Genomic DNA, 19,448 nt, shown 5'->3' on the forward strand with positions numbered 1-19,448 from the left:
ACTTACCCAGTTGGGATCCATTCTGCCCTATTCCTAGCTAGCTGGGATTTAGCTAAAATTAACCGAACTGGATTTCACACAGGGCCGACCTACCCTACGGTTCGAAAAGGAACGTAACAAATTTAAATAACGAATAAAGAAAGAAAATAGCTTATTGAAAACCAAAGAGGAACAAATGTGGACTAGTCTTCGCAGGCTATTCAGTTGTCTGTCTACGAGAGCACAATTTTAGGGCATGTCAGAAGGATATTCTAAAAACTGCATGTACATTTACAAGCGTGAAGCTTCTTACCGTGTGACAGGTATCATTTTTACAGTCTCCTTATTAATTGGTTCTCCTTCGATGCCAGGCTAGCATCATAACTTTTCCTCCGACCAGTCCACCTCACTCACCTTCAAGGACAACCCCGCTTTCTGTCAAAATTAGTGCCAGAAAATTAATTGTTCCTGACACCTCGAAGGCCAGCGAACATGTTATGAAAGTGACAACACCGCAGTTTTAGTGCAAAATGCGTGTACAGTCACTCACCGTTACGTTTTTCCATGTGGCTGTATCTTAAGCGGGATACTTTACAACAGTTTAAAATGATTTCTGTAGAGCCTTAAATCTAATGTGTTTTTTACTGGTAGTACTGCTTTCGAAACGTTGATTTTTTTGTGTTAGTTCTCCCAAAAGCCTTCCTGGAACTGACGCAGTTCACATGGATGGGAAACAGACACCGGTAGAGAAACATTCCATGCCTGACCAAGCTGCAGCTGCTGTTTCAGTTTAAGGTGTATAATAGGTGCGTTCTATTGCCGTACACAAAGGTATATAAAGTTAACGATTTCAGTAATTATTTATAATAAGTATTTTTGACGGAATCCAATATAAGCCGATAGGTGGACTTAGAAATTCGAAATACCTATGTACAGGTGCCATCAAATCCTCACGTGCGCTGAAGACTATAATTTCACCTCAATAACACACCATGTATTTCGATCCACCGTCCAGATGGGGAGGTTAAGTTCTGTGGCCACCTACTGTGTTATTTAACTGGTAAGCTTTCAGGTGATACTAATGAAATACTACAATAAACAGACGATCGCCATGGTCATACATATGCTACATCTACTAATATGGGAGCTACTAATAGGTTGAGGAAAGACGCTATTGACATGACATTTGCTGGGATAATTTTATATGTCCTATACAAATAACCCCTGGCCTGTATTAAGGGAATGAAGGGTTCTGTTTATTCGAATTAAATACTGGGTCATCTGATGTCTCATATTGATTACACTTATGTTACTGTAAAAATCTTTGACTCAAAATCCAAATCTTTCTGCATGGATATTACACTACAAATTTGTTCTACGGCTGCGCTGCGTGGACAAGTTCCATGTCTGTTGTTCAAAAAGTATTGTTTGCATCGTTTCAGAAGTGATGAATTTTCTTCCAGGTAATCTGTTCGTGAATTTAGTCAGTTTATGTTTCCTTAATTTATTTATCCTTCAATTAACTAAACAGTGTGTCAGAGCTAACATACAGAAGGCGCTTTTGGTTAAGTATCTCAATTAAAGTTTATCTAACGAACACATATATGAGACATAGTATCACCACAAAATATTTCCAGTTTTGCACTGTATTGGTAATAAATAAATGTAAGTATAGCAGATTAAAAATATAATCACAGATTTGTGTTCTCAACTAGAATGTCTGTTAAAGGAAAACTGTATATTTGCGAACAGATCCTGCGTAGGTTGCTGTGATAGAAGTCCTCTCGTAAACTTCAGCATTCACCAGGTTGCACCTGAATTCTTCTCTCTGCTGTCTATGCCATCTGAAAACAAAAGTATTATTGTTAATTTCACATAGTGAATTTTCTGGAAGTCACATTGCGTCTAAGAAATTAGTTCTGTGCAAGTTGTTCGAAGAGTAGTTAGTAGCGTAAGTAAACTTCTATTTTCTAATATTAAGATTGATATTACCGTAATTCCTAGGCTGAACATTATGTAATCTTCGTGGAAAACAAGATTTACACCAGTGACACAGAACGGAACATTTTGGAAGCATATGATCGTTTGTTCCGACGTATTTCAACCATTATCAAAAATTTACCAGGATTTATTTGAAACAAAGGGAAACGTTGAGCAACATATGGCAATCCGCGATGAGCTCGAGTATACAACAGGTTGGTATCAATGGCGTCAAACGAAGAACTGTTGATAAATTAGGCTTAGCTGCTGAGCTGATGAGTCACTTTGTAACAAGCATTAAGCCGAATATCCTTACGACTAAAGAAATATAAGATTTATGAAAAGAATATAATTATCAAGTAATTCATATTTCAACTGAACTAATGGGTTAAGTAGTGTGACAAATTTATACATCTCCGGAATTGTGCGTCAGTGTCTCTGACTGTAACACATGAGAACTAAGATTCTACTCGGCGCTTCCTATTGAACATAGTGTGAGAGCTGGAATCCTGAGTGAAAAAATAAGAAGCTACACCAAGGAGAGGAACAGATTCCGGTTTCATAAAACGACACGTACGATCGGGATAACGATGTGCTCAAACCCCTTCCATACATCCGTCCAAGGCAACACTGCTTTTGTCTCCTGGACTTCATCATTTAGTTTGTTCCCGTTTTTCAAGCCTTTCCTTGTATTTAAAATAAATTCTTGCCAAATCTGAATGAGGATTCAGTTCTTTTTCGTTATTTCAGGTACGCAGGAACTCAATTTACTGAAGAGTTTCTAATAATTGACACTTACATATTTCCTGAAATCTTGAGCTGTATGACACTGATGGAATTCTAGATTAGCACGAAGATCTGCTTTGCATGGTATTATTATAAAAGATTTTCCTTTGAAAATTGATGTTTCGGTTAGACAGTAACTGCTGAAATTCGAGTAACTATTCCTCTTGAAACAGTAACATAACTAAGTGTAATTAATTTCATCTCCCACCACATATCTCATTTAAAAAATCGTTAATGCGCTTTTAAAGAATAGTTGCGCTCTAGTGTACAAAATACTACTCTCCTTATGACAGCTCAGATAAAAGTGAAACCTACTGAACATTCTTATGGATAACAGAGCTCGGTTTGGGAGTCCTTGTGACGAAGCACTAGGGACGTCGTTTCAAAAGGATGTAGTGTCGCTCAGTGGTAAGCGAGAGTAGTATTGGGGCCTATGTTTTCTGTTTTATTATGCTGAATATATTTTCCTCTCAACTGTATTGTTTACTTCGATGTTTAAGTTATACTACGATTCATATTTAGGTACCTGAAAAATCGAGACGAGGCACAAAAACTCCCTGAAAAAACCGGATAGAATGTAGGAACGTAAGCGTCAATAGATCCTGAAACACTGGTGTCTGAAACAATCAGTGTTCAAACTGTTTTAATGTCCTTCTCCACCTTTCCCTTCTTTGTGCTGAACTTATCGTCTCTACGTAACTACTACGACCAACAAACTCTGTAATATGTTTTGCTTTTTCTAGTCCTGTGCTGAATCTAATATTTTTCCCCCCTACTCGTTCAGGTAGCGCCAAGCTAACTACTTCTGGATGCCTTAGCAGATGTGCCTGTACCTTCTTCTGCTAAGGATCTTTCGTATACACATTTGATAGTATATTCTTTTCGAAACCGATGATACTACAAGGTGTACAACGTTGCTTCCGCCGTTTTTCCCGAAAATTTGAGGCTTTAATGAAACAAATTGGTTACACAAGTATCATTCAAAGCATTTTACATCGCTGGTCACTACTTTCTCCCATCTTTCGGGCAGTGTACGAATCCTGCGTCGAAAAAATGGTTCCTCTTTTGAAGCGATCCAATTTGTGACTTCTTCATGAGATCGGAAATGTTAGTCAGCCAGGCCATGCGCCATTGATCTACACAGGTGTCAGTCAGAGGGAGCATTGCCTGGAAAATACAGCGGATGGGGTAGGACTTTCCATTTTAACGTTTCCAAGTACCTTTTGACCTCTTTTTCAACGTGAGGTCGAGCGTTGTCGTGCTGCAAAATAACTTTATCGTGCCCCTCGCTGTATTGCGGACGTTTGTCTTTTAATGCTGTGCACAAACGCATTAATTGCGTTCGATAAAAAGAAACTGTGATCGTTTCACTTCGTTTTAACACCTCATAGTACACGACACCGAGCTGGTCCCACCAAATGTAGAGCATGATCTTGGAGGCGTGACTATTCGATATGGCCGTCGACGTGGTAGCATGGTCGGGATATCCCCATGATTATTTGCGTTTAGGCTTATCGAATTGAGCCAATTTTTCGTCCCCGCCACAGTGCGATGCAGAAATCCTTCCGTTTTTGCCTCTGAAGCAACTGTTCACAAACATACAGCACCCAAATTCTGAATCATGACCATAGCCTTGAGACGTTTTGAAATGGCGAGCTGTGTCACTCCCACTAATCGTGCCAATTCTTCTTGCGTTTGACGCGAGTCTTCACTCAACAATGTCTCCAGTTCTCCATCTTCGAAAACATTCTCTCTTCCACTGCTATGCCGGTCTACGACGTTAAAGCCACCGTTCTTGAAGCGTTGAAACCACTCACGACACGTTCTTTCACTAATAGCGACCTTACCATACATACTTTAGAGCATTCGATGAGACTCAGCTGTTTTTTTCTTCATATTGAAACAAAACAGAAATACATCCGGCAAATGACGAGAATTTGGCTCGTAAACTGACATTTTCAATCAAGAACAGCTTTGTGATGCAAACACAAATCGATTAATGTTTGAATGAGGTTATGTTGACGAGGTCCACGCTGGCATCAGCGATCTGTTTCTTTCAACCGCTATTTACCGTTGTCGCCATCTATAGACAAACGGCGGAAGCAAAGTTGTACACCCTGTAAAATCGGTCCAGTAACATTTGAATATAGCAATAAGTTGGTTTAAATGGCTCCGAGCACTATAGGACTTCACTGCTGAGGTTATCAGTCCCCTAGAACTACTTAAACCTAACTAACCTAAGGACATCACACATGTCCATGCCCGAGGCAGGATTCGAACCTGCGACCGTAGCGCCTAGAACCGCTCGGCCACCCCGGCCGGCAGCAATAAGTAACATGGCTGAGCGGCAGCTGATAACTTCAGTGATTGCGCCATCATCAATGAAATACCTCTCACATTCGCAGCTCTAGCTTGCAAATAGTTCTCACCATCTTGCGAATTTGATCACATGTAACAAATCCATGATGTCACAAGTGATCTTAAAATTTTTGCCGCGGTCATCTGCCATGCACTGAAGGAATGATCAAAAAGTGTTTTACCGATATTATCGTTTTTACCTGGTGCTTACCATAGTAAGTAAATTCTTCTCTCGTTATAATTTGCAAATCTTCATCGAAGAATACGACTGCATCTTGTGTGATAGGACAGTCGCTGACGATTGTCATGCACTCTTACGACGTAGAGTATTGGCTTGCATTTGAAGGGATGACTAGATTTGTGAAGTGATGCTACTGTGGAATCATGTATGTCACCGGATGCGGGAGCGTGGCCGTGGTTTATGAAACTAGCGAACCTCCACTGTCCGCTGCCATGTCAGTCAGTGATTAACTTTCCCAATCTGGACTCTGCTGTCCTGCTGAGAGTTGGCCGCATAACTCATCCGGTAATTAAGATCGACCTTGCGTCTCCAGAGTCGGGTTCCAGTTGCCAAGAACTAGTGCGACCTTTCGAGAGAAACCCGTGCGGACTTACCGGTTTCTGGTTCTCTGCTACCTGTCTCACACGATAAGAGCGCTTGGGGCGACACTTCAAGACGTCGCCTGGTTTACTTGTATTCCACCAAGAAAGTAATGTAGTTCACCGTTTTCACGAAAGGCAATTTTTATAATGCGAGGAAATTGCTGCTAGTCTATTTAGAATCTCTCGTAGCTTGAAAGCGGATATGAATTGCGGTGAAAAGGGTACCTGGACGGAAAGACGGAGAACGATGACAGCTATTCGGATCAAGAAGTTTCCACTCCTTGTACATTTTACCTCTTCTGCTGTCTGAAGAAAAATATTTCGGAACACTGAAATTTGCCTTGATGTAGGCACACAGTTTCTTATGACCTAAGTAGCTTAAAAAATGTTCAAATGTGTGTGAAATCTTATGGCACTTAACTGCTAAGGTCATCAGTCCCTAAGCTTACACACTACTTAACCTAAATTATCCTAAGGACAAACACTCACACCCGTACCCGAGGGAGAATTCGAACCTCCGCCGGGACCAGCCGCACCTGTCCAGAACTGCAGCGCCCAAGACCGCTCGGCTAATATCGCGCGGCTAAGTAGCTTCTGCGGGTACTACTCAGAAGCACATGAAACACAGAGGGATAAACCATGAAATATAGTACATTATCACCGCTGTAGCTATGTGCGTGTCACGTTTTTCTTAAATACAGCTACCTAAACAATGATGTAATACGAAGGGAATGCGCATGCGCCAGAGGTAATAGCGACACGATAGCGCCAGATGATAAAACTTTATATGGTAAAAGTTACACTACTGGCCATTAAAATTGCTACACCACGAAGATGACGAGCTACGGACGCGAAATTTAACCGACAGGAAGAAGATGCTATGATATGCAAATGATTAGTTTTTCAGAACATTCACACATGGTTCGTCGACGTTGGAGACATCTACAACGTGCTGACATGAGCAAAATTACCAACCGATTTCTCATACACAAACAGCAGTGGACCAGCGTTGCCTGGCGAAACGTTGCTGTGATGCCTCGTGTAAGGAGGAGAAATGTGTACCATCACGTTTCCGACCTTGATAAAGGTCGGATTGTAGCCTATCGCGATTGCGGTTTATCGTATCGCGACATTGCTGCTCATGTTGCTCGATTTCCAATGACTGTCAGCAGAATATGGAATCGTTGGGTTCAGGAGGGTAATACGGAACGCCGTGCTGGATCCCAACGGTCTCGTATCACTAGCAGTCGAGGTGACAGGCATCTTATCCGCATGGCTGCAACGGATCGTGCAGCCTCGTCATGACCCAGGAGTCAGCAGATGGGGACGTTTGCAAGACAACAACCATCTGCACGAACAGTTCGACGAAGTATGCAGCAGCATGGACTATCAGCTTGGAGAACATGGCTGCAGTTACCCTTGACGCTGCATCACAAACAGGAGCGTCTGCGATGGTGTGTTCAACGACGAACCTGGATGCACGAATGGCGAAACTTCATTTTTTCGAATGAACCCAGGTTCTGTTTATAGCATCATGATCGTCACATCCGTGTTTGGCGACATCGCGGTGAACGCACATTGAAAGCGTGTATTCGTCATCGCCATACTGGCGCATCACCCGGCGTGATGGTATGGGGTGCTATTGGTTACACGTTTCGGTCACCTCTTGCTGCATTGACGACAATTTGAACAGTGGACGTTACATTTCAGCCGTGTTACGACCAGTGGCTCTACCCTTCATTCGATCCCTGCGAAACCCTACATTTCAGCAGGATAATGCACGACCGCATGTTGCAGGTCCTGTACGGGCTTTTCTGGATACAGGAAACGTTCGACTGCTGTCCTGGGCAGCACATTCTCCAGATCTCTCACCAACTGAAAAGGTCTGGTCCATGGTAGCCGAGCAACTGGCTCGTCACAATATGCAAGTCACTACTCTTGATGAACTATGGTATTGTGTTGAAACTGCATGGGCAGCTGTACCTGTACACGCCATCCAAACTCTGTTTGACTCAAGGTCGAGCCGTATCAAGGCCGTTATTGCGGCCAGAGGTGGTTGTTCTGGGTACTGATTTCTCAGGATCTATGCACCCAAATTGCATGAAAATGTAATCACACCTCAGTTCTAGTATAATATATTTGTCCAATGAATACCCGTTTAACAGCTGCATTTCTTCTTGGTGTAGCAATTTTAATGGCCAGTAGTGTACATAGGACAAACAACACGCACTGCACCAAAAGGGTGCACCGAAAGTCAGCGATACACCCGCCGTCTACAAAATGGTTCAAATGGCTCTGAGCACTATGGGACTTAACATCTATGGTCATCAGTCCCCTAGAACTTAGAACTACTTAAACCTAACTAACCTAAGGACAGCACACAACACCAAGTCATCACGAGGCACAGAAAATCCCTGACCCCGCCGGGAATAGAACCCGAGAACCCGGGCGCGGGAAACGAGAACTCTACCGCACGACCACGAGCTGCGGACCCGCCTTCTACAGTACAACATATCTGCTAAACATAGTATTTACGCTGGCCATTCCATGAATTACTGGAAAGTCAAGATAAGGGCACCGCTTTTGTCGCATTAGGATTCAGGGGCCAATGAATCCGTGGAAATACGGTTGGCAGACAATTTGCTCAAGCGAGTCAACGATTTGCATCTCAACAATCCCTCGAAACCATTCATTTCTCTTCTTCAGTCTCAAAGAAATGATGGTTTTGAGTTTTCCCTACCTGGAATTTTAACACATGCTGTCCATTTTAATAATTGACTACATAATGTATAAGCACTACGTATTATCTGAGATGGTACTCGCTATAAATCATTCTTAGATACAAATAGCTTTATTTGTAACTGACTCTGTTGTGCCTACTGTCTTACTCATGACTCACCCGACTCTTATTCCACAGTTTATTACACACATCAAAAAAGGTTTTGTATCCCCCCAGTTCCCAGAACTCCTGAAGATAGAGGTGGACATTGTATCACAGGCACAGTCCCTTCGACTGTACAGAGATGTCGGTAAACCCGCCCAAAAATGTAAACAACTATCAGTTCCAGTCATTCCACCTGGAAGGAGGTACGGGCCTCATGTTGTCTGTAGTTCAACCATGCCCAGATGATCAATACCGCTGTTCGGTCGTGTCCGCATTGTTATTTTGTGCCAGGAAGGGCTCTCTACAAGGGAAGTGTACAGGAGTCTCGGAGTGAACCAGAGCGATATTGTTCGGACATGGAGGAGATACAGAGAGACAGGAACTGTCGATGACATGCCTCGCTCAGGCTGCCCAAGGGCCACTACTGCAGTGGACGACCGCTACCTACGGATTATAGATCGGAGGTACGCATTTTTCTGTTAGACTTTCCTGATCAACACGTTAGTGTCGGGCTGTTGGCATGCGTGAATACACAGTTTCAGACAAACCTGGCGACAGATATTAAACTGCTTAGGGTCAGAAGAAATGGGCTTCCATATTTGCCATACTTCTTCATCAGTCGTCGGTTTCGCAGTCTGTAGTCTGAAAGTTCTCTGTCTATGAGGGCAAGTTGCAGAGATCAGTTTCCATAAGAAACATTTGTCTTGCAGCTTTGCACCGCTAACATCACAGATCCGTAAAAAAAATTGTAGTGTCAGTACTGCAAGCAAGATTCCCTTCTTTAATATGGGGTGTGTTGTTGAGACCGAAATTAACAAAATAAAAATGGTCCCAAACGGGTTCAAAATAAGTCCAAATGTGTGTGAACTGTTAAGGGACCAAACTGCTGAGGTCATCGGTCCCTGAGCCTACACACTACTTAACCTAACTTAAACTAACTTACGCTAATAACAGCACACACACCCATGCCCGAGGGAGGACTCCAGCCTCCGACGGGGGCAGCCGCCCGGACCGTGGCAAGACGTCCAAGACCGCGCGGCCCAAGTGGATTCTTTAGAAATCTTAATAGTCTTTGTAGTTTGATAAAGATGTTTGCTCGGTTAATATATCTGTTTACCTGGATGACAGTTAATTGAAATTTGTGAAATGCATGTTTATTGCTCACAGATTCCCTTACATCAACAGTCGCAACAGTCGATCAGATTGTTTCTCGGTTAATTCATTGATGGACGAGAGTAATGATTATTCGTGAATTGATTTCTCTAGGCTACTGGCTAGCAGCGAATGCATTCATTATCCTTAGCGGAGTCCTTGTGCGTTGTTACAGCTGCTGCTGCTTGTTTCCTGTTGCAGGCTGTCGTTTTCTTAACGTTCGCCACACTCGACGACAGCAATTACTTGTATACGTCCAAGCCATATCCAGATAGTCTCGCGTGTCCATGTCATTCTGGTATCCAATCACACTGCCTTCATCGTTAATGAAGTCGTGGGGCTAGTACCTGCAAAAGAACAGAAAATAAATGGGAATTAGGTTTCGAGTTTAATATGACCTTCATTATTTCCTTCTACGAGTACAACAGCGCACCACATATGCTGCGAACGAGTATCTACATTCTATCTCATTCATCAATGTTCGAGACTTACTTAGAAATAGGTGTAGTAGTTGGTTTTATTTCTGGGAAGGCTTATCAGTTTATCTCTGCCCTACGTAACGGGAGGAGTTAGTTGGGCATACACTATAAATTACAGACATGTAAGAAGGAATACTAGTACTTAATGTTCCATCGATGACAAGATCGTTACAGACGGAGCACGGGCTAGGTATGCGCAGAAGAAAGGCAGGAAATCGGCCGCGTCGTTACCAAACGAACCTTGGAGAACATGGCCTAAATTGCTGAAATCGTAAATCTCTGTACTTTGAAGGGATCTCAATACTACCATTCCCGAACGCTACTTACGTATCTTAACCAGTGTGTGCTCTTGTCAGCAGTACGCACGATGAATATCAACAAAATTCAATAATTTCCCGAAATCTTGTATTAGTTTCGGCATTAGAAACTGTAATAGAGTAGTACAAGATACAAGGGATGTTCAAGTAGTAATATAGCTCATTTTTTTTTAGGCCATTTCCGGTTTAAAGATGCAAATTTATTTGTGGGACACAGTTGAATATTCGCGCTTCACTCCCTGTAGCTTCATGACCTCCCGACAGGTGACGGCGCTATACCTAACCTTCAAAATAGCGTCTGTAACGGAAGTGCGGCGTTCCAAGCAGAGAGCTGTCGCTGACTTCTTTTAGGGGGAACCGGAGCATCGCAGGTCTTCATAGGCACTTGCTGAATTTCTACGTAGACGTGGCAGGTAACAAAAGCACATTGAGTCGTTGGGTGAGACGTCTGTCATCATCGAGACAAGGTCGTGCAAATCCGTCCGATCTTACACGTGCAGGCCGGCAACAAACAGCTGCGACTCCTGCGATGTTGGAGCGTGCGGACACTCATTCGAGATGATCGACGGATCACAATCAAACACATCGCTACGCAACTGGAAGCTATTTTTGGTAGTGCTGACACAATCGTCCATCAATTGGGTTAGTCAGTGGTATGTGGCCACTGAGTTGCTCCCCGCCTAACAGAAGACCATAAAGAGCAACGAAGAACCATCTGTACGGAATTGCTTGCACTTTACGAGGCTCACCGTGACAATTTTTTGTCGAACATCTCACAGGCAATGAAACATGGGTTCATCACTTCGAAGCGGAAAGACAACGGCCGTCTATGGAGTGGCACCACAACACCTCCCCTCCGATGGCGGGGATCTTCTGGGACTCTGAATGGCTTATTCTGTTTGATGTCCTCCTTCATGGTGCAACGTGCAACGATCAGTTCTGAAGTCTGTTGTACTACCCTCAACAAGTTGAAGAAACGAAATGGAAACAAACTTCTCTTTCTCCATGACAACACATGTCTGCATAGCCTACAGGAGCTCAGCAAACTTCATTGGACTGTTCTTCCTTATCCACCTTACAGCTAGGGCCTCGGACCTTGCGACTTTCGTCTTTTTGTCCCAATGAAGGATGCACTGTACGGGAAGCAGTTAGTGGATGTTGTGGAGATTATTGATGCAGCAAGACGTTGCCTCCGACTAGGCCGGTTAATAAGATATCGATACATCGACATTATCCGTTAAACGTCGATACTTACTGTGGATATTTTCTGGCCTGATTTAGCGGTATATCGAAATCAGAATTCATCATCGAGTGTCGATATTTTTATTTTACATTATATTTTTTCACAATTTTCGGTAAATACACTCCTGGAAATGGAAAAAAGAACACATTGACACCGGTGTGTCAGACCCACCATACTTGCTCCGGACACTGCGAGAGGGCTGTACAAGCAATGATCACACGCACGGCATAGCGGACACACCAGGAACCGCGGTGTTGGCCGTCGAATGGCGCTAGCTGCGCAGCATTTGTGCACCGCCGCCGTCAGTGTCAGCCAGTTTGCCGTGGCATACGGAGCTCCATCGCAGTCTTTAACACTGGTAGCATGCCGCGACAGCGTGGACGTGAACCGTATGTGCAGCTGACGGACTTTGAGCGAGGGCGTATGGTGGGCATGCGGGAGGCCGGGTGGACGTACCGCCGAATTGCTCAACACGTGGGGTGTGAGGTCTCCACAGTACATCGATGTTGTCGCCAGTGGTCGACGGAAGGTGCACGTGCCCGTCGACCTGGGACCGGACCGCAGCGACGCACGGATGCACGCCAAGACCGTAGGATCCTACGCAGTGCCGTAGAGGACCGCACCGCCACTCCCCAGCAAATTAGGGACACTGTTGCTCCTGGGGTATCGGCGAGGACCATTCGCAACCGTCTCCATGAAGCTGGGCTACGGTCCCGCACACCTTTAGGCCGTCTTCCGCTCACGCCCCAATATCGTGCAGCCCGCCTCCAGTGGTGTCGCGACAGGCGTGAATGGAGGGACGAATGGAGACGTGTCGTCTTCAGCGATGAGAGTCGCTTCTGCCTTGGTGCCAATGATTGTCGTATGCGTGTTTGGCGCCGTGCAGGTGAGCGCCACAATCAGGACTGCATACGACAGAGGCACACAGGGCCAACACCCAGCATCATGGTGTGGGGAGCGATCTCCTACACTGGCCGTACACCTCTGGTGATCGTCGAGGGGACACTGAATAGTCCACGGTACATCCAAACCGTCATCGAACCGATCGTTCTACCATTCCTAGACCGGCAAGGCAACATGCTGTTCCAACAGGACAATGCACGTCCGCATGTATCCCGTGCCATCCAACGTGCTCTAGAAGGTGTAAGTCAACTACCCTGGCCAGCAAGATCTCCGGATCTGTCGCCGATTGAGCATGTTTGGGATTGGATGAAGCGTCGTCTCACGCGGTCTGCACGTCCAGCACGAACGCTGGTCCAACTGAGGCGCCAGGTGGAAATGGCATGGCAAGCCGTTCCACAGGACTACATCCAGCATCTCTACGATCGTCTCCATGGGAGAATAGCAGCCTGCATTGCTGCGAAAGGTGGATATACACTGTACTAGTGCCGACACTGTGCATGCTCTGTTGCCTGTGTCTATGTGCCTGTGGTTCTGTCAGTGTGATCATGTGATGTATCTGACCCCAGGAATGTTTCAATAAATTTTCCCCTTCCTGGGACAATGAATTCACGGTGTTCTTATTTCAATTTCCAGGAGTGTACTTGAAGTTATTCTTTTGAAGTTGCAGTAGAACATAATTTTACTTGCACTGTGTGAAGGGGCCTTACAACGTTTTGAGCTTCCGTCACATCCAATCCTTCTCTTTGACTATGTGAAACACGTACATGTGGCACAAAAGAAGAAGAAGAAGTTCGATTGCACTGGAGGGTGGGAGGGGGCTGGCGGGTTGAATGGAATAACAAGAGTTCCAGTGTGAAGAGATAGCACATCAGTTGCGTTAAAAAACAATTATTAATGCAACTAGTGTGCAATTTCTTCACATCAGCAATCTTCATAAACAGTTGCTGAAAATGATGAACAAAAATCAAACTGACAAGATTGGTCTTTATGGTGGGCGGAGACGTGTGAAGAGAAATGCTGACGTAATCGGCGCTCGGTCGTACCGACATTAACCGCAATGTCCAGCCTTCGCTTCGCAAGCTTGCCACTACGACTGCTATGTCGCTGGCGTTAGCAGAAACGAAAAAACAGGGAAGTCGACACGAAGTGTTCTGGGTAAATCCAATGAGTGACGAAATCGAACGACGGACCTATTGGACATCTTTTATTGTGCCACTCACATGCAGTTACCGTTGTTTACAAAGTGTTTATCGGCATGCGTGAACGTGTATCGCTTTCCTTTCAATTCTTGCTCTAAGGGGGACAGTCTTAGAGATGAAAAAGAATCGGATCTTTCTCGTAGGAAATTTAATGTAATCTGATATCGTACTGCAACACGTTTTCGCTGGAGGGTTTTTCAAGTTCCCAGTTCTTCAAGATAAACGTGCAAAACTGATATTAAATATGTTCTATATCGGAAAATATTCGGAGTTTGGCGTATGTACCTATGGTGCTTTTTTGTTCAGAATCACTATTACTGTCACCCCTAAAAGCGTGTACCTTTCCTGCTGACTCACCCTGTATATTTAAATCTAAATGTATAGGGGTATATATATGGTAAAACCTCGAGAAATTCACGTTTGAACATGAATACAGATGCTACCCTACCCTGCAGCAGGCGCTGTTGTGTGTGACCAGGAACGGTACCTGTGCTATGTCTTTGGTACGTTGCTGGCGTCACTCGTGGCCAAAACAGTGTTCTGTGTAGTCATGAGTGCATTATTTGTCGGAGCTAAGTGAATTCGAACGTGAGCAATACGTGTAATGGGAGCTTTCGTCACCAAGTTAGCCAAGTGTTTGGTGTCGCAAGCGGCTCCGTATCGAAGGTTCATACCGCATACAAAAAAGCCGAAAAACATGTTGCGCTAAGGCACAACACAGAAGAAAGCGTTTCTCGAGTCATCATGACAGTCGATGATTGAAGAGGATTGTGTCGAAAAATAAGAGAACCACAGCTGCAAATGGCACTGCAGAACTGACTGTCGCACTCACAAACTCTGTCAGCACCAAAAAACACAAAAGGAGCACCAGAAATAGGGAACTGCCCGGCGAGCTCGAATTCCATATCACTCATTAGAGATGCAAATGCCTCTACCAAAAAAATGTCGTGCACAATCCATGAAATCTGATGGAAGAAAGTCATTTCGTCAGATGAATCTTGTTCCACACTGCTTCTAACTTGTGGCCAAGTTTACGTCCCAAGAGTGAAACGTGGCACGGGTTCGGTGGTGATCAGGTTCGCCGTCTTGTGGTATTCAAAGGGCCTCATAATTACTGTGCGAGGCCGCATTATTGTCAAAGATTATGTGACCCCTTTGGCTGATATGGTCTACCGCTTGGTACAAGGTTTGCTCTCCAATGGAGATGCTGAGTTCCCCTGTTAACACAGCTCGCACCGACCGGGACTCGTTTTGTGAGCACGAGGATGAACCGTCGCACCTTCGGTGGCCACCACACTCACCACAACTCACTACAATTGAGTCTTTGTGGTCTACTTTGGAGAGATGGGTACGCGATCACCGCGCACCTCCACCACCGTTGCCTGAACCTGCCACTGTTTTGCAGGCAGAAGGGTGTAACATTCCCTCGAAAACAATACAGGGCCTTATTTATCTATTCAGAGGTGACCGAAAGCTGTCCTGAGTGACAACGGCTTTTCTAAACCGTGTTAGGTGTGGTAATGTGTTGTGTATCAGATGTTTCCATATTCATTCCCGCCCCTGACCACCGTCGCTTGGCCCATTGCTAATCGAAAGTGTTTGTTCGGCATTCTGCGTTCGGCAACTTGGTCTCGATCCTCCAGCAATGGTACGTGCGCTTTATCGACTTCCATTGAGATTACTTGGTGGGAGATCACCTACGTCATATCCAAACCCTGATTCATTCAAGGCTGCGCGCTTTTCAGCCTCTGTCCAAGTCAAGGCTTCATACATCTACATCTACATTCATACTCCGCAATCCACCATACGGTGCGTGGCGGAGGGTACCTCGTACCACAACTAGCATCTTCTCTCCCTGTTCCACTCCCAAACAGAACGACGGTAAAATGACTGCCTATATGCCTCTGTACGACCCTTAATCTCTCTTATCTTATCTTTGGGGTCTTTCTGCGAAATATAAGTTGGCGGCAGTAAAATTGTACTGCAGTCAAACTCAAATGCTGGTTCTCTAAATTTCCTCAGTGGCGATTCACGAAAAGAACGCCTCCTTTCCTCTAGAGACTCCCATCCGAGTTCCTGAAGCATTTCCGTAACACTCGCGTGATGATCAAACCTACCAGTAACAAATGCAGCAGCCCGCCTCTGAATTGCTTCTATGTCTTCCCTCAATCCGGCCTAATGGGGATCCCAATCGCTCGAGCAGTACTGAAGAATAGGTCGTATTAGTGTTTTATGAGCGGTCTCCTTTACAGATGAACCACATCTTCCCAAAATTCTACCAATGAACCGAAGACGACTATCCGCCTTCCCCACAACTGCCATTACATGCTTGTCCACTTCATATCGCTCTGCAATGTTACGCCCAGATATTTAATCGACGTGACTGTGTCAATGGAGTATTCAAATGCAGTATTGAAACATTACGGGATTCTTTTTCCTATTCATCTGCATTAATTTACATTTATCTATATTTAGAGTTAGCTGCCATTCTTTACACCAATCACAAATCCTGTCCAAGTCATCTTGTATCCTCCTACAGTCACTCAACGACGACACCTTCCCGTACACCACAGCATCATCAGCAAACAGCTATCAACCCTATCCAAAAGACCATTTATGTAGATAGAAAAATAACAGCGGACCCATCACACTTCCCTGGGGCACTCCAGTTGATACCCTCAACTCCGATGAACACTCACCATCGAGGACAACGTACTGGATTCTATTACTTAAGAAGTCTTCGAGCCACTCACATACTTGGGAACCAATCCTATATGCTCGTACCTTAGTTAGGAGTCTGCAGTGGGGCACCGAGTTAAACGCTTTCTGGAAGTCAAGGAAACATGGCATCCGTCTGATACCCTTCATCCATGGTTCGTAAAGTATCATGTGAAAAAGGGCGAGTTGCGTTTCGCAGGAGCGATGCTTTCTAAAGCGGTGCTGATGCTTGGACAGCAACTTCTCTGTCTCAAGGAAATTGATTATATTCGAACTGAAAATATGTTCGGGAATCCTTCAACAAACCGATGTTAAGGATATTGGTCTGTAATTTTGAGGATCCATCCTTCTATCCTTCTTATATGCAGGCGTCACCTGCGCTTTTTTCCAGTCGCTCGGGACTTTACGTTGGGCAAGAGATTTCCGATAAATGCAAGCTAAGTAAGGAGCCAATGCAGTAGAGTACTCTCTGTAAAACCGAATTGGAATCCCACCAGGACCTGGCGATTTATTTATTTTCAACCCATTCAGCTGCTTCACAACCACAGGGATGTCTATCACTATGTCCTCCACACGGGAATCTGGACGAGACTCAAACGGTGGTATGTTTGTACGATCCTCTTGCGTGAAAGATTTCTCAAATGCTAAATTTAAAATTTCAGCTTTCGTTTTGCTGTCTTACGTTGCCAGGCCAGACTGATCAGTGAGTGACTGTATGGAAGCCTTCGACCGGCTTACCGATTTTACGTAAGATCAGAATTTCCTTGGATTTTCAGCAAGATCGTTTGCTAAGGTATGACGGTGGTAGTGGTTGAATGCTTTGCGCATCGCTCTTTTTACAACAGCACGAATCTCTGCTAACTTCAGCAAGTTACATTCTCAAGGACAGTTCTGTGTTCGTTACATTTACTCTGAATGCGAGTTTCACTTCAGATTAGTTAGTCACATGTATCCTACATTTTATAAATGTTAAAGTTTATACGAAGCCCCGATGATATATTCCTTCTATCGCGAACTAATCGAGGAGTTGTCATTTACTCCCAGATAGAAAAATTAGTGTACGTCACGCCACATATTTTATCGGCTCACTTATCTCAAAACATGTTTTACCAGTGCTCATATGTGTATTATATTTCGGCGTCCAGTTAACGTGATGTTTTAATGTAATACTTGTACGTAATGTTTCATATATCTCCTTGGTGAAACTGCACACGGTGTTAAATGCATGTGGGTGAGTAAATAAATATTTAAATGTAGTTTTTGTGACGACAATATTTCCTACCAAAAATATCCCTGAAATCCACTAACGGCAAAATTTACGTATCTGATCCAGTCCCTTTGTCTGTGTTCGAGGAGTAATTATTTTATACACCATCACTGCCTTTTAAATGATTAATTACAGTTCTGTTACATTTGATTATTAGGCTATTTCATGCCGTTTTCCTACTTTATCATTGAAACGTCTCCTTATTAATTACTAAAAACTCACGTGCATGGACTGTATCCCTACAAAAATTAATTAAACAGAAGGACGGAACATGTTATTTAACGTCGTTTTCTAGTCGCATGTGAATGTAATTTATCATATGCTTGTCGGGACCTTATTTGCAGCTGACAGCTCTGCAGCCTTAGGACAATACATGTTAAGGAAGCTCGTAGTGCTCCCAGTAATTAAAAACGGATTAGTTCCATACGTGCCCCCCGCCTTCACTGAACTTGTTTGAGGAGGTAAAGCGACTGTTTCCGACTGGACAGTATCCAGCCTGAATTCTGACAGTGAAAGCATTAACCATCCACAGTATTTAGTTGACAAAGGGTAGGGATGATTAAGGGTGAAACGTATCCGCCATAGTATTCCCAAGGAATCAGTACTGTATCCACTGACCATTAGTAGCTTGAAGATATCTAAATCCGGTTCTGTTGATAGCAACCGCCGCATCTGCCAACTCAAAAGTCAATTAGTTCCTGGGTAATATTTCGACAATGGTTTCCAGATAAATGAATGCTTGTTCGGAAATCGAAGTGAATCAAAAACAGGCACCGAGTCAGCTGGTTTAGTGGTTAAGACACAGGACTCGCACACAGTAAAACGAAGTTTCAGTGATGGGTACGACTAACACGATTTAAGTGTTCCGAAGATTCCCTAAATCGTTGTTGATTTTGTTCGATTTTTTTTTACAAGCTTAGCTAGTGTTATGTTAATGTTTTAAGGATTCCGTTGTTGACGTGAGGTTAGCTTCCAAATTTCGAGTGACTACATTTCGCTCAGTCAGTAAAGAAACTCCTGTTTATCTGCACTGAAGCTCAGATATTCGATAGTGAGAGTTGCAGTGCTATCGCCACTTAAGATTAATACTGTACTTCGAGAGCCTGCAGTCGACATCAAGAAACCAAAGTATCACTTGACTTGTAATTCAAATGCTATCTGTAGAGATAACGACCAGACGGTTTCACTATGTTGGCATACTTCTTTCTAAACAGCATCTGTTGCTGGATAACCGGACAGCGATGGTACTAGCAGTGAAAGTGAAGGATTTCGGCAGAATCTCGCTTCCGACATTTGGTTGTAATGTAGTCCACAAGACTGGTTGCAGCACTCGCCCTGCTGAGGACAGAAGAACCAGTTTAGTTCCAAAACTTTTCATTTCCTGTTCTGCATCATGAACACCAACTTTTCTCAATGAAAATTGTCCAGGTTAAGATGCTGACACCAGGAACGAAGCAATTGCTAAGAGCCGTGCCTTGTAGACGCCAGTTACGCGACGAAACGTCTAAAGGGGCCGGCCGCGGTGGTCTCGCGGTTCTAGGCGCTCAGTCGGGAACCGCGCGACTGCTACGGTCGCAGGT

General features: G+C 44.2%; 1 long non-coding RNA gene across 3 annotated transcripts in view; it reads right to left on the reverse strand.

Moving 5' to 3' along the window:
* Positions 1-1,497: 1,497 nt before the first annotated feature.
* The window catches only part of LOC126272365 (uncharacterized), a 109,782-nt gene continuing 91,831 nt past the window's right edge, over positions 1,498-19,448 (reverse strand). The window contains exons 3-5 of one of the 3 annotated variants that reach the window (XR_007549214.1): positions 9,554-10,089; positions 6,204-6,309; positions 1,498-1,823 (exon numbers count right to left, since the gene is read on the reverse strand). This is a non-coding gene — a long non-coding RNA (uncharacterized LOC126272365). Of the gene's footprint in view, positions 1,824-6,195; positions 6,310-9,553; positions 10,090-19,448 lie in introns of all 3 variants that reach the window. The other 2 variants (XR_007549215.1, XR_007549216.1) reach the window with 2 other exon arrangements.

Source organism: Schistocerca gregaria, chromosome 5, assembly GCF_023897955.1.
Source record: "Schistocerca gregaria isolate iqSchGreg1 chromosome 5, iqSchGreg1.2, whole genome shotgun sequence".
Taxonomy (NCBI): Eukaryota; Metazoa; Arthropoda; class Insecta; order Orthoptera; family Acrididae; genus Schistocerca; species Schistocerca gregaria.